Raw genomic sequence first — 24,190 nt, forward strand, 5'->3', positions numbered from 1 at the left:
TGATCTCACTCTCTTACTTTACCTTCCCAACCTCCTCCACAAAATGATGGTGAACATCCCCTCCTGGGTCAGAAATCTAAGTAGAAATTACCAATCACATTGTGGTGTGCTTTGTTGTTTTATTTTTCAAAACAACCAAGTTTCATTCATATGATTTAATAATTAAGATCAGAAACAATGTCTACTCAATAAATGGTAGACAACACATGTCGTCATAGCTGCTCATCAGGTTTGGCCCCACGTTACATACTTTTACATGGACATGTGCCATGTGCTGTCATGGGAAACGGTGAGTGGGGACAGGGCCTCTGCTCTCACAGGGCACACAGCCTGGTGGGGCAGGCGGTGTTCAATCATTGCCCTTTTCTCTTTAATGTACTTACAAATTATGGGAAATGCTATTTAAAAAGAACAAAATGAGTCAATGAAAGTGAAAAATACAAGGACAGTATTTAGGCTGAGTGAAGACAGGGAATCTCTTTGAAGATCTGACACTCCACTGAGACCCAAAGGACAACTCTGGCACTGCAGGTGAAGGGCAGGGACACACTGATAAAGGGCTGAAATCCAGAATATGCCAAAATTTCTTTACACTCAACAAGAAGGATGAATAACTTGATTAAAAAATGAGCAAAATGCCTGAACACACACCTCATGAAAGAAAAAATCTAGATGCCAAAGAAGCCTTTGGAAAGATGCTCCACAGCACCTGTCATCAAGGGGATGCAGACTGAAACAGCGAGATACCACTGCACACCTGTCAGAACTGCCAAAATGCAGAACACTGACAGCACCGAATGCTGGTGTGGATGTGGAGCACCAGAAATCATAATGCATTGTTGGTGGGAATGAAAAATGGCCCAGGTACTTTGGAAGACAGTCTGGCAATTTTTTACAGAGCTAGACGTAATTCTAACATATGATCCGGCAACTGTGCTCCTTGGTGTTTACTCGATGAAATGGAAACTTATGTTCACACACAAATCTGCATACAGATGTTAATAGCAGCTTTATTCATACTCAACAGGATTCAGAAGCAACTAAGCTCTTCTTCAGTAGGTGAATGGATAAATAAACTGTGGTCCCGCCAGAAAATGGACTATTATTTGGTGCTAAAATGAAATGAGTTATCAAGGAATGGAAAGACATGGAGGAACCTTAAATGCATATTACCAAGTGAAAGAAGCCAATCTGGGAAGTTTCAGCAACTGTCTGATTCCAACGGTATGGTGTTCTGGGAAAGGGAAAAACACAGAGACTGAAAGATCAGTGGCTGCCAGAGGCTAGAGGGGAAATAGTAATGAATGAGGTGCAGCACGGAGCATTTTAAGGTCACTAAGACAGACGACTCTGTATGATGCTGTGATGGTGGATACATGTCATTGTACATCTGTCCAAACCCACAGAGTGCACAACACAATGTGTAAATCCTAGTGTCAACTATGGGCTATGGGTGATGATGACGTGTCAGTGTAGGTTCACCCATTGTCACAAATGTACACTCTGGTGCAGGTGTCAATATTGAGGAGGCTGTGGGGACAAACTGCAGTTCATACACCCAATCCAGCCCCAGCCACCGCTGTTAATAAAGCTCTATGGGTGTGTGGACTGTCTGGCTGTTCTGGCATCTAAACAGTAGAGCTGAGCAGCTGCACCAGAGATCAGGAGGTTTTCAGACCCTGAAATATTTACCCCCAAGCCCTTGAAAGGAAAAGTCTGCTGAGCCCTGTTCTAAATGAATCAAAATTCACCCTGATGAGGCAGGACAGCAGGGCCCAAACCAGGCATGGTTAATGGGGCTGAAGCAATGTTTTAGTTCCAACACATTTGCTGAAGTCCTGCAAGTCCAGTGACAGACTGTAGCCAGGAAGCGTCTGCAGGAGGAGTCGGGAGCAGGCCTTCCCGCCAGGCTCTGGGATGCTGGGGGCCGCGTGCTGCACGGGGGCCACCCGCTTGAAGAAGTTGGACTTGCAGTGGAAGCCGATCAACTCGTAGAGCTCGGAGAGGATGCTGCACGGCTGAATTCTCTCCTCGGAACGCTGAAGCACAGGGAGAAAAGCAACAAGCATCTGAATGAAACACGTAAGTGAAAAAAGACCCATAGAAATGGTTTTCCCTTAAAACAGAGACCCGATGACACAGGAAGGAAGAGGAAGGCTGACTTAGTGCACTGATGGGACCGGATGCAGAAACGCAGGGAAGCAGCACTGTGCAGACACTCCAGACCCCCTCTGGGCCCCACCTCTCTGCATTCCACCTGTCCCTTTACTAGAAAAGCCCGTATTCCCTGAAATAGAGGAATCTGCTACCTAAACATGGGACACAGAAAAGGGAAAGAGGAAAAGGAAGGGAAAGTAAAGGAACAACAGTTCATCTAGACCCTAGGGTCTGGGCGGGACTTTCACCAAACACACAACTTCTCAAAGCACAGAGCGCACAGTGAGAGGCTGACAGAGTGACTGCGACTTCTGCTCCTAAAGCACCCAGCTACCTGTCAGCACACACTGCGCCCGTTACTGAATCATTACAATCATCTCAGAAACAACTACTACCCCGGCTCACAGGCAAGGAAATCTGAAACTCGGGGAGGAATTATTATCATCCTGGACAAAGTCCCACAGCCCAGTAGTCTCAGAGCCTCCGGCAGACCCTGGGCTAAAATGCTCCTCATCACCACGGGCCCTGAGACTCAGGCTGAGGCCACGTCAGGTCTGCATGGGCCCAGATCACAGTCTGTGGGACAGGGAATGCTCCCACTCGAAGTGCCAGGTCAAGGCCCTCAGGAACTTGTGTAATGAAACCAAATCCCCAAACTCATTTCCAACCCACTGCCCTGTCCGGGAGGACTGCTCAGAACAACTGCGCTGTCACCTGTGCACAGGCTGAGCAAGGGGCCCAGACAGTGATGTGACATCCCAGTGGAAGTGGCTCGGAGACCACTTCATCACAAGACAGATTCTCCCGGCTTCCAACGTTAACTCTCCATTCCATTTCCAACTGGAAAGTAAGTTTAGACTTGTTTTCCTCTCTTAGAAACAAAGAGAGCGGTAACATCAGAGGGAAGCTCAAGACTGAGGAAGAGTCTCCTGGTCATTTGCAAGGATAGGCCGGGGAGGGAACAGAGACAGGGATCAGAAAGACCCGTGTTCCAGTCCAAAGTCTGCACGTCACTCGCTTTGACAGTTTCCTTTTTAATACAGGTGATAAAATCTAATTATGATTGTTGGGAAAACTAAATGAAATAACGTATTCCACTAGCATAGGTGTAAAATCCTCCATGAGTGTTCCAGAAATGTACGTGATCGTGGTTAGTTACTGTCTGCCAATCCTTGTGTTCTCAGCTCACATCAACCAACCAGAGATGTGCGAGAGAATGCCTCACCAGCCAGCAGCCTTCTCCAACTTGGAAACTTACAGTGTCCGAAGAGCAGGCAGTGTTGGATGCTTTGCGACACTCTGGAGGTAGCACTCCAGTGATGACTTTAAAAAGCTGGGGAGAATTTAGGGGACCATACAGTTCAAATGCAGAAAACACATTCCATGTCTACAAGCATTCATCTCTAGCCATGATGATTCAGAGATGAAATACATATTCAAACGTATACCAATTTCCCACATAAGTGCATCAAAACAATTTGGAAAGAGTGTAACTTTCTTCTCTAGATCACACAGCGGGGATTACAAGGTTTGTACTGACAGCCCTACTTGTAAATCATCTGCAAACGTAACTGGGTCCACTATCAGTCATCATCATTTGAAGGGAATGATAGAAAAGAAAAAAGCCAAGCTAATACTCTCCAGTCTTTTGTTTGGTTACGATGTCACAGAGGAGATGGACAGCTCAATAAGGAACCACTCTGCCGTGATCACGGAGCCGGCGAGCGGGATGTGCGGCAAGATGTATGACGCAGCCGCAACTGTGCCCATGCTTCTAGGCAGGTACCCAGAGTCACCTTGACAAGGTGTGAAACGTTTATGCCCACATCCTCATAACCTGACATGTATTAAAGAGTAATGGAAACTTATAAATGGCCAATACCCTTGGTGGATACACCGTCCAAAGAGCAAAGTCACAGTTTGACAACTGGCCATCCCGGTACCTTGGGATTCATTCTTGAAGAACCTTAAAAACCACTCCTCTGTCCTCAAGAAGTGCTGCCTACTAGTCCTATCTTTGGCTCATGTATACCGCATGTTGAAGTGAACTTCAATGTCTGCACAGATTTGACTATCTTTCTCCAGGTTCACTTGTCCATTCTGAAGAGGCCTGAGTTAAGTCCAAATTCCTTAAGATTAATTCCCTCCAGTGACAACTCAACAAGCCTGTAATTACAAGCCAACTGAACAGGACTGTCCTCAGCGAAAAATGTCACCAACCCTTCACTGCTTTCTTAAACTCCTCTCCTGGTTAATTGCAACATACTAACACCACCCTCCACCAAGTTCCCCAACTATGTCAAATAGAAAGTAAGGTCCATAAAAGAGGAGACAACTCCATAGTCACCTTTGAATTCCTAGCATAAAGTAATGTCAATAAATAGAACTATGATTATGGCTTCTTTCCTTTAAAACCTTTCTGGTTATTTAAATGAGACCATGGAAGGGAGGTGTTTGAGTCCAGTATCTTGATCCAGAAGACTCTGGAGGCCTTTTTCAGAATGGCTGTCCACTGATTCATTCAAAACACACCTTCTCTTTCTGGGAGGAGCTGTGATTTTCTGCCATGGGTTTGTGGTCACTCTCATGCTAGAATAGCTTTAAACTAAATCCTTACTTTGGATATGTTATTTTTTCCCGCTTCCAAAAAATTTTACTTTCCTTACTTCCTTGCCTTGAGGAATGCTTTTATTCTTTTCTTTCTAATTCAACCTTTTATAAAGCAGGATTCTCAGGATGTGCTTGGCCTTACATAAGAACAGCCATCCAACTCCCAGTGTGAGAGGCCACAGGCTCACCTCCTGCCCTCCTGCCAGGGCAACTGAAACTCAGTTCAGGAGCCAACCGGCACCCCAGGGCTTCTAAGGCTCACGTATCTCCCAGAATCCCTGCTTTCTGGTTTGTCTTGGCTTCTGAGAATTTCCCCTCACTTTCTTGACAATTAGCTGTGCATCTTGAAAGATGATGAAGGAAGGTTTTATTTCTTAATCAGAATTTAAAGGAACTTATGTAATGAAGCTTTTCACGAGTTTCTAGAACCCTCCATTGCTGAGACAGAAAACACACAAGATATTTTCTAAATTTAGCTATCATGTGCATTTTTTCTTTGCTTTTGTTTTGTTAAATGCTAATAGACATTTTTTAATTAAAAAATAAAATAAGGTCCCAAATAAGATAGAAAATTGAAGGGGCAAACAAAATTAAAGAGCAAAGACAGAAAAATGATAAGTACTCTACAAAGTTAATAGAATAAATACACTATGGATCAGACTAGCAATTCTCAGTAACAGCTAATTGAAACCTGACCATGAGGTAAAACGTCTCTCCTGTCAGGAGATGACCAACAGAAAATAGAATTAAATCAACAACCTAAAATTCTAAGTCTGGCGAGGTATACAAGTCTACCAGCTAAGAGTGTCTTCTTCTGGAAAAGAGGGAGACTCACCAGCTCTTTTCTGTGGAGCCTGAGCCCAGGGGAGGACAGTGAAGTGTGTTCTGTAAGTACCCAATTAGCAAAGTGAGTGATGAATAAAGAGATGTGAGCTTTGATGAGAGATGATACTACTATTCACTTGTCCTGTAAAGTATGTCTTCGCGTTCAGAGATCAATATCTCGGCAGGAAAATGCACAGCCCGGGACCAGACCACTTCTGTGATTGTGATACTGCACTTAGATGTCTCAAGGGCACCTCCAACTCCACCTGCAAAGAGCTAACTTCACGGTGTTCCTCCCATAGCCATCCTGCCCAGGGCCCCTGGTCGGGGGCAAGGTCTCCCTGCCTCTCCCAGCTCAGGCCAATCACTCACAGATGTGACAAGACCCCTCCTTCAGGGACAAATTTCCTCAGTCAACGAGATCCACCACCCACACCTGTCCTACCAGGTACTCACTGGCACTCCCTCAGCACTGACTCTATGCTGGGGACCATGCTGCACACTGTGCACACGTTATCTCACTGGATCTACACAGCAGTCCTGGGAGTTCGGTACATCACTGCTTCTATTGATTAGATAAATTGTTTCACTTCCTTGGGTGTGTCATCCAAAGTGACACGGCTACTGAGCCACAAACCTGGGACTGAAAATCACTTGAAAATTGAACACTGCTACACCTCGCAGCCACCCTACTCTGACTCATCACATCACCTCCTGCCGAGCCTTCTAAATGTTTCTAAGCATTCTACAAGACAAAAGTGATCTACGAAAGCACCGCACTAGCCTACTTAAAATCTGTCAATGACGGTCCACTGCTCTTAGGAGAAAGCCCCACCGGGCCTGAGCACAGCCCAACGGCCCGGCATCCGCTTTCCCTGCGCGGCCGCGCCACCTCACCCACCACGCAGCTCTACACGTGCAGCGTCCAGGACAGGGATGCTGACTCCGTACAACCCGGGGCTCGTCTCACTCAAACAATGATCACCCTCTTCAGTGGTTACCTTCTTCAATACTGAATCTCAGAAAAATATTTTCTCTGGATGAATCAATATCTTTTTCCTTACAACTTCCCATCATTGATAATGAGCTCCCCCCAAAAGAGAGAAGACCTAATCCTCAGTCTCCTTATCTGTAAAGTGCAAATAACAGGGAAATATGAGAGGTTTTATTAGAAGTAATATTCATGTGAGGCTGAGGGACAATTCCCAACATACAGTAAGTACTCAATATGTGCTTACTTAATATTAATAAGAATAGATTACATTCCAGCAACCTTAAATCAATGCTTTATGGCTTTGTCTAAAAGACTACCGACAAACTGTTGGACGAACTGTTTTGAGCAGATCAGCACAAGTGTACTGGGCGAGGTAAGCGCTGACTCCAGTTACAGCTGCAACCAACCAGCACTACGGGGCGGGAGCAGTTTGCTCAAACTCTTACATGTTGCTTGAGCATTTAGTTGTAGTTATTGAATAAAGACAGGTATTATTTACTCAAAGCTCCTGAAACATAAATCTTCAAAGATTGATGCAAATTATGTTTCAAGTACAACACTCTCACTAGAAATTACTTGAAAATTATAGTCTTAGCTCCTCCGCACATCAAAAGAGCATTTTCCTAATGTATCTGACTATATACTCTGAAAGGATTGTTTAAAAGAAATTAAGATGAAGCCATCCTGAATAAGACCTCAGTATCATCTACACAAACCCCACCCAAAGGTCTCATTTCTCACTTCCACATAGGTGTTCAGATGGCTTAAGCTGGGTCTTGGTTTCTTATGACACGGGGGTGGGAAGAATTGTGGATAGATCAATGTAGCAAATATAAACCTAGTGTATTTGCTATGTAGGAATCCTAGAAATAAATAAATTGATATATATATATAGTCCCACCCTTATGAAGCTAAGCCTTTCCATTTACAACTGCATAAAAAATAAAATGAGAGATACATTTAACAAAAGTTTACAAGATTTGTACATTGAATATTTTGAAGTATCACCAAAAAAAATTTAAAATATCTTCATATATGGAAGGCATCCCATGATCATGCAATGGTAGAAAATATTGTTAAAAATGTTAAGACTTCCCAAAGTAATCTACATATTTAATGGAATCCCTATCAAAATTCCAGCTGACTTCTTTGCAAAAATTGAAAAACTGATCCCAAAATTCATATTGAAAGCAAGGGACCCAGGTCAGCCAAAACAATCTTGAAAAAGAAGAGCAAATTTGGAGGACTCACTCAAAGGTTACAGCAAATCTATAGCACTCAAGTCATTATGCTTCTGTCATAAGTTTGGATGCAGAAATCTATGAGACACAATAAAAAATCCTGGGGGGAAACTTACATTTACAGTCAGTTTTCCAGAAATGTGCCAACAACACTCCATTGAAATTATAGTCTATTCAACAAATGGAGCAGAGACACCTGGGTATCTGAAGGCAAAAGAATGAATCTGGAATCTGGACCCCGTATTTTATATAACAAATATTAATTCAAAATGGATCACAGACAGAAACGTAAAAACTAAATGTATGAACTTTCTAAAAGAAGACATAGTATGAATCTTTGTGGTCATAGGATAGGCTATGGCTTCCTAGATACAATACCAAGAGCACAAGTGATAAAATAAAATAGATAAAATGGACTTCATCAAATTAAAATCATTTGTTACAAAGGACATCATCAAGAGTGTGAAATGAAAGGGGAAAGGGGTAGCTCAAATGATAGAGTGCGTGCTAAGGAAGAAAAACAAAATGAATAAATCTAATTACCTCCCCTATAAAGAAATTGTTTTAATGTTTAAAAAAATTAAAGTGAAATGACAATCTGCAGAATAGGAGAAAAATCTTGCAAAGCATATATCTAATAAGAGACTAGTATCCAGGATATAAAACAAATGCTTACAACTGAACAATACAAAGAAAATCAACCCAATTTTTTAATTTGCCAAGGATTTAAATAGATACACAATTGGCCAATAAGCATCTGAAAAGATGCTCAGCATCACTAGCGAAATCAAAATCAAAATGAGATCTCATTTTAAACTCACTAGGATGGTTATAATCAAAACATGGACAATAACAAGTGTCAGTCAGGAGGCAGAGAAATGGATACCCTCAATATGCAGCCGTTGGAAAGGGGCAATGGTGCAGCTTCTTTGGAAGAGCCCGATGTTTCCTCAAAAGGTTAGAGTTATGTGGCTGAGCAATTCCACTCCTACATGTAGAGTCATCCTTCAGTGTCCTCGGGGGGTTGGTTTCAGGAACCCCCCACCCTGGATACCATAATCCAAGGATGATCAAGTCCCTTTGCAATCAGCCATCTGGATCCATGAAGTGGAAACTACAGATATGGTGGGCCAACTGTACAGCCAACAGAATGGAAATGTATTCTCACAAAAAACTTGCACATCAATATTCATAGCAGTATCATTCAGAGTAGCTAAAAGTCACTAAAAATATCCATCCATCAATGAATGGATAAACAAAATTACCAAGAATAGTCCCACAAACTTTTGGTAATTGAATCTTTGACAAAGGAGGTGAGAACAAACAATGGAGTAAAGACAGCCTCTTCAGCAAATGGTGCAGGGAAAACTGCACAGCTGCATGTAAATCAATGAAGTTAGACTACCCCCTCACAACATACAAAAAAATGAATTCAAAATGGCTTAAAGACTTAAAATTGTAGACAAGACACTATAAACCTCTTAGAAGAAGATATCTGACATCTGACATATATCTCAACAATGTTTTCCAAGAGCAGTCTACTCAAGCAATAGAAATACAAGCAAAAATATACAAGTGGGTTCTAATTAAACTTACAAGCTTTTGCACAGAAAAGAAAACAAAAATTAAAGCAAAAAGACAACCTATGGAATGGGAGAAAATAGTTGCATTAAATGAAAGTGACAAGGGCTTAATTCCCAGAAAATGTAAACAGCTTTTACACTTGATAAAAAAGAAAAACAAACAATTCAATCCAAAAATGGGCAGAAGACCTAAAGAAACATTTCTCCAATGAAGACATACAAATGGCCAATAGGCACATGAAAAAATGCTCAATATCATTATCAGAGAAATGCAAATCAAAACTGCAAACAAGTATCACCTTTCACCAGTCAGAATAGCCATCATTCAGAAGTTCATAGACACTAAATGCTGGAGAGGCTGTGGAGAATTGGGAACACTCCTACACTGTGGTGGGAATGCAGTTTGGTGGAGCCATTGTGGAAAACTGTATAGAGATTCCTCAAAAGACAAAACCTTGGGGGCCCAGATGACACAGCAATCACACTCCAGGGCATATATCCGTAAGGAACCATAATTCAAAAAGACACTTTCACCCCAATGTTCACAGCAGCACTATTTACAATATCAAGACATGGAAACAACCTAAATGTCTACTGACAGACGACTGGATAAAGAGGTTGTAGTATATATGTCCAATAGACTACTATTCAGCAATAAAATAATAATAAAATAATGCCATTTGCAGCAATATGAATGGACCAGGAGAATGTCATTCTAAGTGAAATAAGCCAGAAAGAGAAAGAAAAATACCATATGAGATCGCTCACATGTGGAATCTAAAACAAACAAACAAAAAAACAAAAACAAAGAAACAAAAAGATAAACTTATCTACAGAACAGAAACAGACACAGAGACATAGAAACCAAACTATGGTTACCAGAGGGGAGAGGGTGTGGAAGGAATAAATTGGGAGTTCAAGATTTGCAGATGCTGAGTATGTATACAATAAACAGCAAATTTATACTGTATAGCACAGGAGAATATATTTAATAACTTATAGTAACTTATGTTTAAAAAGAATATGAAAATGAATGCAGGTATGTTCCTATTTAACTGAAGTTTTGTGCTGTACACAAGAAACTGACGCAACACTATAAACTGACTAGACTTCAATGAAAATATTTTTAAATAGACCAAAAACGAAAAAAAAGGGAAAAGGATATTATCAAACAAAAAGAATAAAGTACTGATTCAGGCTACAATATGAATGAACTTTGAAAATGTATGCTAAAATAAGCCCGTCACAAAAGGGCAAATAGTGCCCTTTAAGGTGAACTGTATCTAAGCATTTATTGTACTACTCCTGTAAATTTTCCGGAGTTTTGAAGTCTATCAATATCAAAATAAAATGTATTATTCATTAAAAACTTAAAACGCTTCCTCACAGGAGGGCTTTAATTATTAAATGCAGAAAAGCATGTAAAAATCTTGGAACAACAATTTTCACGTCCACACACAGTCACTGCTGTCACTGCCACTCAGAGTGTGGTGCCAGCGCTGATGAGAGCTGCCTCCACTCGCTCCCCTGCAGACAGGAGTGAGGGCCTGAGCTTTGACAGGCAGGGTTTGCGTGAACCTGGGTCAGCCACAGCCACGTCCCAGACTCTGCGTTACCCAAATTTCTTATACAAACTGCAACATGTAATGTAAACACTCTAGAGGGATGTATCTTACAACACAGGGAATACAGACAATGTTTTACAGTAACTATAAATGGAGCATCTATTGTACACCTGAAACATATATTTTAAATCAGCTATGTCTTTATAAAAAATTAAAAAATAATTTTAAAATGTTATCCCTTTAATATTCAATTTGGTTTTTAATTAACTACTAAACAGCTTAGAATATATAAAAGCATTGAAGTGTGATGTATGTTTACATATTTATTTACTTCAGCCTCCTGCTAAAAGAGAAATTAAACAATTTTTAAACACAGCTTAACAACCATAACAACAAAAAGGCAAAACTGAGAATGAAGAGAAAATGGAGATTCAATACTTAAATGAAACCAGGGGGAGGTAAACTCATAAAAATGGATTCCATGAAGTCAGGGCAAGTGTTAAAGGCCGACTAGAAATTCAGCTGTAAGATTCTTGGCAGCTAAAGCAAAAAGAAAAAGATGATGGGGCAGGTGGTAGAGAATGTGCTTAGTGTGCACAGGGTCCTGGGTTGAAGCCCCAGGGCCTCCACTAACAGATAAATATACCTAATTACCTACCCCCCAAAAGAGCCCCAAAGAAAAGAAAAAGAGAAATTTCTTTCCAAAAAAAATCCTGATATTAAATTTGGATTAAATACTTTAAAAAAAAAGAAAAATAGAAAAGATGAGTGACACTGTGAACAAAAACCCCAGCTGGGCTAACAAGCTAAGTCACAAATCTAAGTGTGATAACTGTCGGTTTACTGATCTAAGTTTTGCTGGGCTAACTCGTAAATCTGAAGTTCAGTGTCAGTTTACTGGGCTAACAAGCTAACTCGTAAATCCAAGGTCAACAATTGTCAGTAACGTGATCTGTTCCAAATTGATAAGCTTCAGTGTACTGATTCCTTGCTTTTTGTTGTTTGAGCCTTATTGGCTAAAAGCCCCATACTTGTAATTAACCCTATAAAACCTCATGTGCACGTCTTGGATGTGCTCAGGGCTTGGGAACAGAAGCCCCTCTGAGCCCGCTGGCATAATAAATCTCAGTACTCCCACCCTCTGAGTGGTGCTTATTTCTTGGTTGGCCTGTTGTTTCCGTAACAACACAAGCGATAATGCCCGTGAGATAAATCTGCGATGGCTGCTGGCAGGTCCCCATGTCTCATGTGGGAAAATCTAAAACATCTTTCTCACCACTCAGAGTCATCCTCAGCCCACCCCACATCTCCCCCTGTTAAATGCAGGAACACACTCAGGGCCCGGCCTTTGCTCTCTCTGTGTCATCACAGTGAGACAGGATGGAAGGGGGCAGAGCAAGCCATTCAAGAAAGACGACAGCAATTAACATCAAAATGGTGAAGAATTCAACCCCCAATAGGTCTTGAGGCTCAGGATGAAGAGATTTAACTTCTAGCAGATCTTGAGCTTCATTATACACCCATTGTAATAGTAACATGGTGAATAACACGGCCCCAGGCACCATGGCAGTCACAAGGCTAGCCACAAAAGGTCAAAGGGTGGAAAATGGCCAACTCCCTGGAATCCCAGCCCCTTGCCCTAAGGCTGGTCCTTCTACTTATTAGCATATGAAACCACGAAGCCCAAGAAAAGGAGCAACACAGAGCCACCTCCCAGGAACCCCTCTCTTGACCTCTTCGGAGAAGGCCCACACTATTTCTGTGGAGTGTGTGCCTACTTTTAATCTGAGCATCAAACCCCCATACTTCGTGACGTTTCTCATGCCTGTCAATGTATCTCTCTGAATAAATCTACCTTTACTCAACACTGGCTTGTTCTTGAATTCTTTACTGCATGAAGCCAAGGAACAAAATCTGGTGGGGCACATCCCAGGGGCTCAACGGAAGCCTGGGACACAGCCCTTCTCATGCCCCACATATTTTTTCTTGTATCAACAGGACTGGGATGTGAAGTGAGGTCTGAGGCCTCAGCTAAGGGACAGAAGCAGCCTCCAGGTCTCCAATTGGTGGGCTGCCTCTCTCCCATCAGGGGCCATGGGGTCTGCCTGGTTCTCTGTGTTTTTTTGTTGTGCTGACTCTCCAGTCAGAGAGATTTCTCCTTAGGCCTGGCTCCACAAAACCCTTCTCTCCAAAATACAAGCACATCATGTCACAATCCTCTTGTTCAACCATGAATTGTTCAGCCAACTTTTTCCTTCCCCAGTTAAGTACCTAAATGTCCTCCCTGCCATCCCACCACTTCTTTCTTTTTGAGAACTCTGCACTCCCCACACACCATCCTGAACGCAGGTGCCTTGCTGGCTGGGACAGAGATGTTTCAGTCTCAAACATCCTGAGTCCTTTCTCTTTCCACTTTCTAACTTAAAAAGGCCTTCCTATGTCTCCCACCGCTCTGATTCTGAACGTCAAAAAATGCTCAGGTTACATTCACTATGTGAATACCTCCCAGGTTTTGGCTAGGTTTCCTTCCCAAGATCTTCATTAAGGAGCTGCATCAAGAAGTTTAAAGGGGCTATTCTTACATTTGAGTGGAGGAGCCTGCAAGAAATTTAAATGGCTTTGAAGAGAGAGTTAACCAGGGACAGAGAGGTCGCAGGACCTAGTCAACAGTGTCATGAGGCAAAATGTTCTTCAAAGGCTCAGAGTGGCTTCTGAACATGGAGTCCTCAGGGAGGAGGTGACAGGCAGTGAGTGGGGTGAGTGACACAGGGTACAGTCCCCCAGCAGGGGAAGAATTGGTTATTTTCTAGTTTTGCAATTTCTTACTAACTTTTTCTCTTATTGTCACATACCATTTCCTATGAATTAAGCATATCAATGTCAGTCACTTGGGCCACTTGGGAGAAGCTCCACGATGCCATTCACAAGGCTGGGACATGACAGCCACACCAGTCTAGGTTGAAAGACCAGTGGGGGTATATCCATGGTAATCACGGGCATGCAGCAAACTCCCCAGATTCAAAGACCTCCTCTCAAAGTTGGTGCCAATAAAACTACCAAGCAAAATGCGTGATGATTATGGCCCACATCTGTTTACTAGGTAAATGCCCGTGACAACTGCCGCTTAATGGGGAATGAGTACGATCAACGAGGCCCTGTCTACCTGGCCACACGCGCCCTGCCTTCCTGCCTTGGTGTAGCAGCAGAGCTTGTTTACCTGAGATGAGCGCCCCCAGAGCAGCCCCGACGGGAAAGCTCCCAGCTCTGCACGGCCAGACGTGTTCCTTTCCTTCTTAGAGCTGATCACAATTTGCTGTCATCTGTTTTTATGTTTAACCCTTTTGTAACTGCCTCTCCTCCGGAGATTTTGCTCAAGCAGCACAGGACCAGGTGTCTCTTGTGGCCTGCCGGATATTCTGGGCTGGAAAACAGCCGAGCCCACATCTGGCTCTGGTGCTGAACGGAGAGAGCAGAAGGCCCAGGAGCCCATGCTGAACCGAGGCCCCTGCACACAAAATTATGGTCTGACTTTGGGCAAATTACACAGTCTTTTTTACCCTGAGATTCCTCATTTGTCCATAAAAATAACTGCCCATGGCACACAGAATTACAAGTATTAAAGGAAATCACCAAATTCACAAACTAGCCAAGGGGCTACCAGTGCATCCTAAACAGACACATGCTGCCTTTAAGGCTCTGACACACACCAAGCGTGGTGGTCGAACAAAGTGTACACTGCTAAGTGTCAGTGTGTTAAGTGCTTCATGTGTGCTATAATAATCTTCAGAACTTACAACAAGCCCAGGATGTAACGAATATTATCATGCCCATTTCACAGATTCACCATCAGTTTAAGAGAGGTTACATTCAAGTCCAAGGCGCTATGGTGAGTAAATGGCGATTTCAACCTGAATATGGGCCCAGGCCTGGGCTCCATCTCTGTCCCATCCACCTGACCACTGCCTATGAATTCCACCTGTCCAATACCCAAGTTGAAGCCAGCCAGCTCTTAAATGCAATGTGTGTCACCGTTTGTCAATGTTGGTTCATTACCATAAACAGTTCTCAGAAAGCACTTCAGAAAGAAAGTTGGACTCACGTCCCTGCCCACAAAGAAGAGGAATTCTGCCTTGCCTTCTCCTGTAATGTGCAGAAACCCTTCCCATTCACCACCGAATCCTTTTGTATGCTTCCTCCGTGTTCATGTTTACACATGGCTTATTAAAGTAGAAGTTACCTGCAGTAATTCCATCTCGGTTCCATTCCAAGCTTCCAGATTATCCATAATCAGGGTAATATCATAATTTTCTGTGAATGAAAATACTACAAATTGAATGAAAATATTGCAACCATGTCACTAAACAAAGAATGCTGAAAACAAGTCATCAGCGACTGCTGCCGCCACCCCCCAGTGAAGACAGGCCTGCAGCCATTCACAACGGTGCCCTCTGAGCAGACTCAGAAAAAGAAAGGACAGATTACTGACCCTAGATAGCTAGGTGCTTGTCTAAAGTATATATTCAGTTAGCCCAAATGTTGGCTTCCTCCCATATATTGAAAAGCATCAAATTCATGAACTTGAGATACCTGGCTTTCTTTAGATAACAAGCAATGTTTTATTGTTCTGACTACCTGGTCTGTGTTGTAAAGCTCCTATATAATCCTAGCTTCTCCCCTACTCTTGGGAGCAGTCCCTCAGAGTGTTCTGAGAGGCGGTCATCCTGGCTTGAGTCCTCCTGACAAATAAAACATAACTCTTAACATTCAGGCTGCACGTTTATTTCAATCAAGTCCCAGAATAGACACAACTCATCAATTCTGTAATGGGACACACTGGATCAGGAACCAAAAGAGTGTAGTAGTCCCGAAGAACTACGGCTCCCTCTTTCTTCCTGTCATTATACAATCCCACCAGAACTCATTACTTTGCTGTCTGCTCCTCTGGCAACCAAACTCAGAGAAGAGTCAACTCAGCAGAGCGTCCTGCTGGGGAGAACCCCCGCAGCAGCACTGCAGGCTGCCTGCCCTCCCGCACGCTCTGACGACCGCTAGTGTCCTCCATGGAAACCAGGCCAACAGAGCTGTTCCCTACAGCTACAAAGTCCCAAATATTAAATAAAACCTTACATTTTATACTATATGTTACATATATACCCATCTCTGAAAACAGCTTTGCCAGAAGCCCAAATCTTCAACATTAATCTGCAAAGGCAAATCAGGTCCCCAAGGGAAAACAAGCCTTAAGACGATGCTAAGACCTCCAAAGTCCTCTCCATGACCATAAACCAAACTGCCTGCAGGTCTGCAGCTGCAGGAGGCTACATGTCTGCTTTTAAAGCAACCCCTTCCTGCCCTCGGGTGCTACAATGCCCTTCTACGCCCTCCCATCTCAGGGTAAGAGCAGCCACTGCAGAACCTTGCAGGGCATCACTGACAGGACTGGACAAAGAGGATCAGAGCTAAACTAAGCCTTCTGATGACACGAGTTGTCACTCTGTCACTTTACAGATGAAGATATATATATAGAGAGGTGGGGTGTTATTGTTCAAAGTCACACAGATAAAAAGTGACAAAGTCTATAACTCTGCTCCTCCCTCTGGTGTGACGCCCCAACTGGGACAACCACAGGGTTCTCTCGTGCCTGCCTGACCAGTTCTTTCCTATCACTCATGACCCACCACAGGGTCTGAAATTAGCCTGCATTTGCAGCATCTTTTCCCTCCAGTTTCTCAGGAACAAGGCTGTTTGGGCCACTTTATGACTTCCAGGTCCCCGAAATCTCCGTGCTCAGGCTGCTCTTGCCTGTGCATCCGGCCTGCTGCTCAGAGGCTCTTCCTCCCCTGCAGGAGGACGTTTCTACTCTTCACAGGGACACCCCCTTAGGGGATCCCTCCTCTCGCCCTCAGCATGGCAGGTGTCCCAGGCCACATCGTGAGATGCCCCAATAGGACTGCATCTGCCCAGGTCTGCTAGTCAGACCAGCAGCCTCAGAGCCAGGGATTATGCCCAGGTCACACTGCAAACCTACTGCCCGCCTCACAGCCCCCAGCCAGCAGGTCACCTGGAAGTCACAGCAAGTGCCCCACCCAATCCAGAAGCCTCTTCATTTCCCAGCACCACTGATGACTGATTTCCAAACTTTGGTCAGTTTCGCACAAAACAACACCTTCTACTGTGAAGCGGGTGGTTTTCGCTTCTGCACCCCATTCTTACTGAAAACGTTAAGGGAAACCAAAAAGCCTCTTCTCAACCCTTTTCTGATGATACCCTCCCACCCACAATATACATATGCTCAAGAGATTTGGATCCACGTGATTTTGTTTCCCTTATGATAAGTGGCTCAAAACACTGCGGGATTATTTTTCCTTTGAGGGTATTAGGACTCAGTTTCTCGGCTTTAATCTGTTTTTGTCTCTGTCTTCTTTGTTCCTAGCAGTTGCCACCTCTTACTCCCTTCAGCAGCCTCCCTCCCAACTTCTAGTCTAGGAAATCAGCTGTGATGAGGGGCCCGGGGGCATTCACAGAAGATGCAACAAAGGCAAAGAGAGGCTATATAATTTGCCAAAGATATCACCTTCAACCCCCGACAGAGTGTGTCATGTCCCTGTGTTTAACTCTTATTCTAAGCAAGTTAACTTTTTGTAGATTATGTTTATAAAGATGAGAAATCAAAATACATACAAGGACACACATCAACTCTAAGATATTCATTAACTCCACTATTTTGTTTCTATTTATTTTATTTGTATTAAAAAATTAAGAACCCCTGCAATCAATATAGCAAAATGTTACTGGGTTTTAAATACAGAATATAGAGGGGTTAAGTGTGTCATTACTCATCCTTATATGTATGTTCACAAGATAAAATTATTTGAAAGTCTCTCTCCCCTCTCCCTACTCACTACTGGCTCTCACCTGAGCTCCCAGACCACACATCTAACAACCTTTCACTTTACCCACAGCTGAACCCATCAGTTTTCCCCCAGAAATCCCTCTGCAGCTTTCCCTCCTCAGAACACAGCAGGACCATCATTTAACTCATTAATCCACCCAGAAACCTGGGCCTTACTCCATCCTACCTTCACAGACAGCTTTAATTCTTTCTTTTTACCATCTAAACATGCCTTCAATCTGTTCGCTTTTACCCACTATCCTACCGCTCAAGTGGAAGCCACCAACACTGCCCACCTGGACTCACGAGTCTCCCAAGTGGCCCCACAGCCACTCTCCCCTACTTGAGACAAATGGGATTGTGTCACTCCCACGCTTTTTGGGCTCTTTTCAGACCCACTGTTCATAGAAGAAACTCCAATTTCTTCACCTGGTGAAGGTGTTTGCCATGAAACTGTCAGCTCATGGAGGGCAGGGCACGCCCTCTCCCCTCAACCCCACTCTCTGGCAGAGCATTAGCTTGGGAGGACCTGCTGAGCTACATCAGCCTGTATCCTAAACCTGGTCTTGAGTTCTTAGCAAACTGCTTCACTTATCCATACATATCCAAAGTAGATAAGAAAGATTTTAGATGTTGGGCTAGACTATTCATTTGGGGATTTTGCACTGGCAACCTGCAAGTATATGTTCTAATGTTTGTGTCTTGTTAAAACCACACCAAGATTAAAGGAGTATTTGTGGAATGTCTTCGGAGTAAAAGGGTTCTGTACTTTTACAGATTTTATGTTTTATAACATGAATAACCCGGACAGGGTCACAAATGGAACCGCCTCACAAGTGACAGAAGACAGGTGAGACGCATATAGCAACAGGTCACAAAGATGGTAAGAGCAAAGTTGTTTCTCCAAACCCCAAAAAAATTCCTCCAAGAACAGAAAACTCAGAATTTTGAAAGTAAAATACTATCATATAAGGAAAGAAAATAAATAATCCTCTTCATCAGGGTTTGAAGATCTGACTGCAGAGTTATTAGCAGGCTACACTGAATCCTAGCACAGAAAAATCAGATGGACTAGTGGTGAGTAAGTTCCAGGAAAACGTCAGTAATTCCTCCACTTGAAAGAGGACACACACTCACTTGTTCAAGGTGATTGTAAACAACATTCTGTAGAAATTCAGAATATTCAGGCACCGCTTCTAGGTGGTGATGACACAGAAGGATGGCTTGGATGCATGCTTCTAACTGAGTCACCGGCATTCTTACACTGCAGGGGGAAACGGAGGCCCTCAGCCAAGAGCAGAGATATTCCTGTCATGTATCCCAGATCGTGCCTCGGGGACTCAGTGTCCTGTAGCAGTCCGGCCCCAGGCGAGGACCAGCAGCGTGGCCCACCCAAGCAGGAAGGGCACTGTGCTTGAGAAAGCCCACACCAGATGGGAGCAAGAGTGGCTGGTGGGGTTTTGTGAACCTATGAATGCTCATAGAAAAACACCTGCATACATTCAAGTGATACAATTAACGGTAGCATTCCTTTTAACAAAATTTCAAATGTCAGTGGTAATTTTACCATTCCTTTTCTCTTGTCCCCTGCACTCTGAGACAGGCTTAGGCTCTCTCACACTTGCAGCTCTGATGCAATAGTTGTGAAGTTATTTTACTTTACTGCAAGTGTCTTCGCTTCACGTGTCACTGTGACTGTCGTCTCTTAACACAGTCAGATATCTTCCTGGATCTCTCCATGAGTTCCTTGCTCCTGCTTCTCAGATCCTGAGATAAAGAACAGGTGAAGGCACATGACTGGAAAAGTCAATGTGGACTTGAGCAAAGTCCTCAGTGACCCCCTAGGTGAGTGTTGACCACCCCTTAGCTTCGATTCTCAAAGTTCCGCCCAGGGTGACATCCAGACAGGAGGGAGTCCTGGGCCCAATTAAAAGCTGTGTGGCTTGGGTGCGGGGAAAGGTGCAGGAGCTGGTTCCGTAGCCGGGACCCTCCACACCTCTGCTCCTCTCTCTCCCGAGGCCCCGCTGCCAAGCCCCCAGGTTCCCTGATCTTCTGTCCTTCTCTTCTACTCTACTTCAAGCCCTTTTCCTCTTCCTTTATTCCCTGATTATCTGCAGCTGGAGTGATTTTTCCATCACAAAATCTGAAAAAATTTCCTGCAGCTGAAAAAGAGGTCTCCAGAGGTCAATGCCCATATGGTTGTTCCTGAAGAGAGCCCCTGGTTAGGGGGACCCTCACCAACACTCACGGGACATCAGGTATGTTACAGGGTCGACCACCCCCAACAAGAGTTTGCTGTGACCCCAAGGCACGCACAGCATCCCTGCTCACTAAAGTGTAGTTGTAATCCGTTATTAAGAAGCAAAAATAAAAAAAATTTCTCATGTTTCTTACTAAAATTATTTATGAGTTAGAAAAAGAAATTGTAATAGAAAAGAACAAATTTGACTCCATGTTAGATGTGTTCGTTTGGCTTTAAACCTGTACCTTGTTTTCTAGGCTCCGACTTGCTATCTCTGCACCTTTTGTAAAAAAAGTTGCCTTTAGCCTGAAATATCCAGGACAGCCTATTCTCCGGGCTCTGATCTTTAAGGATATTAGCTCTTCTACACTTATGTACAGATGGCAAGTTGCAAAATAGATAATAACCTTTCTTTTATTTGGAGGTTTTATGGGGGCACCTTAATTTGACCCACATGGACAGCTGCAGGAACAAAGGATTCCAAGGACAAACAATTCGTACAGCAAGAAGTTTGCAACAACCAAACACATCCCCGCCGCTTTTTAGTATAAAAGGAGACTGAATTCTGCTTTGGGGAAGAGAGTTCTACTGGATATCAATATGCCATTTTCTGGGTCTGCCGTCTTTTCAAATAAAGTCACTATTCCTTACTCCAACATCTCATCTCCCGATTTATTGACCTGTAATGCAGCAAGCAGAACGAGTTTGGACTTGGTAACAAAATGACTGCATTAGAGGTAGTATGTCTCCACTGTTTCCTCATTTCCAGTATGTCACAACCTATCAATTTTATATGCTGTTTAACAACACAACAAAAAACCTATTATACGGAATTGATTCCACAGAGATACAATTATTTCTACTCCCTCAAAACTTTTTTCTTTTCTATTTTATTTTGTTTTGCTTATTGAAAAGAAAATACAGACTTGTGGTTACCGGGGGGGGGCGGGGTAGAGGGTGGGAAGGGATAGACTGGGATTTCAAAATTGTAGAACAGATAAACAAGATTACACTGTATAGCACAGGGAAATATACACAAAATGTTATGATAAATCACAGAGAAAAAAATGTGACAATGAGTGTGTATATGTCCATGTATGACTGAAAAATTGTACTGAACACTGGAATTTGACACAACACTGTAAAATGATTATGAATCAATAAAAATGTAAAAAAAAAAAGAAAATAAAAGAAAAGTCAAATCATTTTATTTCACGTATTTTTATAGCTACATAATGTAAATACTACAAAAATATTTAAATTGAAATAAAAATTGTTCATATATTTGTATAAAGATATATAAACAATCAATGCAGATTAGGAAAGGAGTAGATATTTACTAAAAATCCACTGCACATCCAGTCTTTTACAAGCATATCCTGGAATATAAGCTCTATTATCCAGGGGTCCCCCACCCCCATTCTCACTGCCAATTCCCTTAGTAATCAACTACCAAGGCACCAGCATAGAACCATGTGATCATTATTTTAGGTATAAATGAAGGAATTAGCTCATTCAATTCTAAAACAGAAACCTTAAAATAAATACTGAACTTATTTACAGATAAACAAATTTGGACACAAAAAAGTACAGTTTCTCCCTCAAGACACAAAGATAATAATTGGTACAGGCAAGATTTGAACTAATCTGCCTGATTATAATGCTAAGGTGGAAATCCCCTTCGACTGTGTAGGTCCAGCAGCACAGCCCATCACCCTATCTTTGCTCAGATCTGGCTTTAGACAGCCTGAGACAGCACCCCATTCCTATGGAACTTGAGGGGAAATGATAACAATAAGGATTTTATATTCAGTATTTTCTTAGGTCTCAATTATATAAAGTGTCAGCAGGTCAGCAGAAAACTCTGGGAAATATGAGTGGGTCCAGAGCTTTTCGCTGATAAGAAACTCAATCTATCAGGACAGAGTGACCTTCCCATGAGTGGCCTCATGAACATAAACTAAAGGCAGCTGAAATGAAAACTAGCAAGAACATGGAAGTGAAGAAGGAAGGATCCCTACTATCCCCTGCCCAGTTGCCTCTTCACCTGCGTGGACAAGATGGCAGAAGACCCAGGTTCTTGTCCAAATTACAACATCATGGATTCTCACCCATAAAATGTTGCGACTCTATGCTGTCTTAAGTCCTTTACAACTAAAATATGATGACACCAATATCTCAGCGGAATATCTATGTCTCCACTTTCTCTCTTCTATTAGGAGACTATATCTATGGCCACAAACAGAAATTCAATTAAAAACACCATGCACGAAGCCTGGTGAAAGTCTGTGTAAGAGACATTGTTCTCACTCTCTGTGAATGAAAACTCAGAAAAAGTGGGCCTTCTCCCTCTGCAAGTGGGAGGTAGACTGATTTTGTGTGTGTGTGTGTGTTTGCACGCACATGTGTGTGTGTAAATCAAATAAAATATATTCTGTGATGTGCACAGTTTTTTTTTATGATACTATCATTTCATGAGGATGAGCCAACCTTTAAAGTAATTTGAATCTACTTTTCTGAGAGGCTCTTTTGGTGGAGGATGGGAAAGGGGAAAGGAAAGGAGGAAAGAAGTAAATGAAGCAAAGCTGTAAGAATACTGCTAGGGAAAGGCAAGACATTAATTTTGTTCCTACTTGCATCACACACAAATTAGGGACTGGCTTTCCCCCATGTCTTGTCAAGCACTGAGCTGCAGAAAAACAGGCGACTGCCCATTTCTCACTGAGCTTGTGACTGTACGTGGCATCTTATAGACACAAATTATTTAACCTGATCAAACACTCTAGCAGCAGGCTGTAATTCTCCTAATTTGAGAGACAAGAAAACAGGAAGTGAAAGACGGTATATAGCTTGACAAAAGTCAGAGGACAAGTAAACTAAAGAGGATGAATTCAAACTCAGATCTGAATGCAGAGTCTGATCTTCCCACTCCGAGGGCTGGAAAATCCTTAACACACAGGGTCCCCAGCTCCTCTGCATTGTTCCTGGCACCAAGCATTTCCCATGGCGATGGTCTCCAGTTCTCAGACACAGTGCTCTGTGCAGCCAATAACCTCCATTCGACCTTGATCATCTACCTGCAACGCCTACCAGGCTTCACCATACAGGCAGGAAAGCTGGAATTCAAGTGCATACAAAGCCACCCTGGTTTAAGCTGGACTGTTTATCAGCTTTTCCAGCATAAAGGCAGCCATGAAAGTGCTCACAGTTTGTACATGAGCCACACTACCTCTCTCCATCTGTCTCCCCACCTATACTACTTAGCTATGACCATTTTGAGAATCTTGGAAACAAATTTTTAAAAACAGAAAAGAAAGGATTCTGTAACGAGTACTTAATACTTACAATTTTAAATGACAAGTTACAAAGTGAGTATTTACAAACTGAATCTGCCTTCCTAGGTGTCAGTTTTAACAGTTAAAAAATATAATAGCAAAAATTTCTCACTTAAAAAATTAACAAAAACATCAACAATAATCTGGAATAAACTCAAAAACAATGCCCATGTTGTATATGGAGGAAGTACAGGACTGTACTGAGGGGTAAAGTAAGAAGTGTGAAAGTAGAGACATCAACATATTGTATCGAGGAAAGCAGTTTTAAAGATGTACGTTCTCCTAAAGATAATTCAAAATTACTAAAAAATCCCATGACAACACTTATCCTTTTTTTTTAACTTGAAAAAATTATATTAGTATTCTTCAGGAATAATAAAGTCATAATACAAGCCAAGAAATTTAGGGATCGGAAAAAGAATCAAAAAATTCGCACTGTCATATATTAAATAAATTTTTACAATATGTAAGATATAGTGCTAGAGTAAGAAAGTAAGATTGACAGAAATAAATCATGAGCTCAAAAAGAGACTCTAGTGTACATAAGTATTTTTTACAGGTGGGATTTCAAATTAAAAAGAAAAGTATGAATTTAATAATTGTCTTGTTACAATCAGAGAATACCTGGAAAAAACAAATTCTATTCCAGTCAAAATGACCGCAAGAAAAATTACAGAAAGTGATGTAAATATTAGAAAGTACTAATAAGAGCAAATACAACTCTTTGCTCATATCAATTCAGCTTC

The 24,190-nt window shown here is 42.4% G+C and overlaps 1 protein-coding gene across 1 annotated transcript in view; it reads right to left on the reverse strand.

Moving 5' to 3' along the window:
* Window positions 1-1,777: 1,777 nt before the first annotated feature.
* Window positions 1,778-24,190, reverse strand: part of LOC140687383 (trafficking protein particle complex subunit 9-like) — a 136,848-nt gene continuing 114,435 nt past the window's right edge. Inside the window, exon 5 of the mRNA XM_072943819.1 lies at window positions 1,778-2,039. The gene's annotated coding sequence lies outside the window, so the exon portion shown is untranslated. The remainder of the gene's footprint in view (window positions 2,040-24,190) is intronic.

The sequence above is a fragment of the Vicugna pacos genome, chromosome 19 (genome assembly GCF_048564905.1).
Source record: "Vicugna pacos chromosome 19, VicPac4, whole genome shotgun sequence".
Taxonomy (NCBI): Eukaryota; Metazoa; Chordata; class Mammalia; order Artiodactyla; family Camelidae; genus Vicugna; species Vicugna pacos.